Source organism: Gekko japonicus, unplaced genomic scaffold (genome assembly GCF_001447785.1).
Source record: "Gekko japonicus isolate JY-2015 unplaced genomic scaffold, Gekko_japonicus_V1.1 scaffold587, whole genome shotgun sequence".
Classification (NCBI taxonomy): Eukaryota; Metazoa; Chordata; class Lepidosauria; order Squamata; family Gekkonidae; genus Gekko; species Gekko japonicus.
In genome coordinates this window covers 899,432-902,344 of record NW_015175987.1, presented here as the reverse complement: position 1 = coordinate 902,344, position 2,913 = coordinate 899,432, and positions in this window count along the sequence as shown.

Below are 2,913 nucleotides of genomic sequence, written 5' to 3'. Positions count from 1 at the left end.
AAGGAACACATGCCTCAGAAGCTGGGACTGGACCCATCTGCCCAAGCTAAGGTTGCAGCAGTTCCATTTAAGGGCATAAATATCTTCAGAGAGAAATTGGACAGATATTTGATTAAGAATATAGATTTTAAAAAGTCCTCTTGTCAAAAAAAAAGAGAGAAACAACAAACCACAAAAATGTTTTCAGTCCTTTTGTGAAGCCAAGAGGACTTTGTGCCCCGACTTCTTCAAATCCTTCAAGGGAAAATTGTAGTCCCGAGCACAAGACAACGGATCATTCCCAAACAAGTCCAAACAGTGTCCTAAAGTGGCAATGAAGGAAGCATCAGCATGATAATCCATATGCAGAGGAAACCTTGGGAATAGGGGGACGGTTACAACAATTCGCATCCCATTGGCAAAAAATGGTGAATGACAACTAGGTGCTGGATATGGTAACCAACGGTAACTCATTGGAGTTCAACATCATTCCACCCAATCGTTTCCTGCAAATCCCAAGGAGTCAGTCATTGCAAAAACACAAACTATTGGAAGGAGCCATTCAACACCTTCTAGACATAGGAGCCACAGAACCTGTTCCGGAGTCCCAAAAGACTCAGGGGGTTTCTTCTGTGCTGTTTATAGTACCAAGGAAGAATGGGGACGTCAGGGCTATTCTGGATCTGAAGTGGCTGAACAGGTGTTTAAGAAAAAGAAAGTTCAAGATGGAAAACCTAAAATCCATTCTTTTAGTCATTCAGAAAGAGGATTTCCTGACATCCATCAATCTCTCTGAAGTCTACTTACACACACCCATTTGGAGGTCCCATCGCAGGTTCCTCCAGTCTGCATATGACAAAAAGACACTTCCAGTACCAGGCTTATCTGTTTCGCTTGAAGTCTGTTCCTAGGGTGTTCACCAAGATCATGGTAGCCATAGTGGCACACCTGAGATTACAGGGAGTGTCCCTGTTTCTTTATTTGGATGAGCACCTGGTCAAAGCACCCTCTTGTCAACAGAGTGCAGAAGCATTGAATTTGACATTGAACATTCTCAGGGAACACAGCTTCATAGTGAATCTAGAAAATATCAACCTTCACCCAACACAAACCCTGTGACATTTGGGAGTACAGATAGACACAAGAAGGGACAGAGTGTTCGTATTACAAGAGAGACAACAAAAAATGCAATCTCTAGCTACAGAGATACTGAGGAAGCACAAGGTAGAACTGATGCTACCAGCCAAACTGCTAGGTATGATGGTGTCACACAAAGAGATCCTTCAATGGTCACACTTTCATGCTCAGCTATTGCAACGGTTCCTACTGCCTCACCAGGACACAATTGTAAGCAAACAGTTCAAACTTGTCTGGCTTCCAGAGGAATTAAAAAATCAAATCCAGTGGTGGCTGGAGCCCTTCTGATTCCTTCAGGGTCTCTCGCTGTGAGAGCCACAGAGGTTAGTAATGACTATGGATGTGAGTCTCTCAGGCTGGGGAGCTCACTCCCAGGGAAGGTGACACAAGGCTTCTGGTCACAGGAGGAAGTGACCCAGAGCATCAATTTCCTGGAGCTCAGGACCATCAAGCTAGGTCTCCTATCAGGTCATCACATCTTAGTCCAAGCAAACAATACAACAGTGAAAGCGTATGACAACAGATAGTCTCTGAAGGCAGTACACGTGTCGGGCCAGAACAATGTCCTGGTGGACTGGTTGAGCAGATGTACATTAGACCAGTCAGAATGGATGCTCCGCATGGCGGTTTTTAAATCAAATTTGTAACAGGTTCAGGATTGTGGAGATGGATCTGTTCACCACAGAACAGAATCACCACGCACAAAGGTTCATGTCCTGGGCATAAAAATCAGCAGGCAGTAGGAACCGATGCTCTCAGCTGCAATTGGACCCAGGGTCTTCTGTTTGCTTTTCTTCTGATACAGTTGTTACACAGAGTGATTCTCAAACTGATAGAACAGAGGGCAGAAGTAGTTCTGATCGCACCTTTCTGGCCAAGATGACCTTGGTTTAAGGATCTGAAAAGACTATCCATAGCAGAGCCCTGGCATCTGCCCCTGAGGGAGGACCTTCTAACTCAGGGGTCAATGAGGCACCCTCATCTAGCCCTCCTAAATCTCAGAGCTTGGAGGTTGAGTGGAAACAACTAACAGAGATGGGTTACTCAGATAGCGTTATAGAAACTAGGCTGGCCTCCAGGAAGTATACAAAACTACCTGGCAGGTTTTTCAAATGTGGTGCTCAGTGTATAGCTTGGATCCCCTAAAAGTATCAGTCAGATGGATTTTATCTTTTCTTCAAGATGGGTTAGACTAGTACTAGTACCTTAAAAAGGAAGGTAGCAGCCATTTCAGCAGTGAGGCGTGCACAGAGGGGGAAATATCTAGTTCAGCACCCCCATGTCAAACATTTTCTTAGAGAGACCACACTGTTCAATCCCCACCAATCTCATCGTTTTCCTACCTGGAACCTGAACACGGTCCTAAGAGTGTTATGTAAGGAGCCCTTTGAACCACTGGTGTCCTGCCCACTGAAGGAGTTGACCTTTAAGACCTTATTCTTAGTAGGGATTACGTCAGTCAGATGAGTGTCAGAAAAAAGGGCTCTGTCTGCAGATGAGGAGCTTTGTGTTTTCCACACCTAGATCCAGCATTCATTCCCAAGGTAAATTCTTTGTTTCACAGGTCAGAGGACATTGTGTTGCCCTCTTTTTTGTCCCAGTTCTAAACATGACAAGGAAGGGGAGTGGCGCTGTGTAGATGTCTGTAGAGCTCTTAGCTTCTACCTTGATAGGTCCAAGCAGTGGCACAAGTCCGATGCCATGTTCATGTCACATTTTGCCCCACAGCTTCGTGGAACTGGGTATCAACGATAGAAGAGAGACGATAGACTCCATTTTTAAAGCTAAAGAATTTTT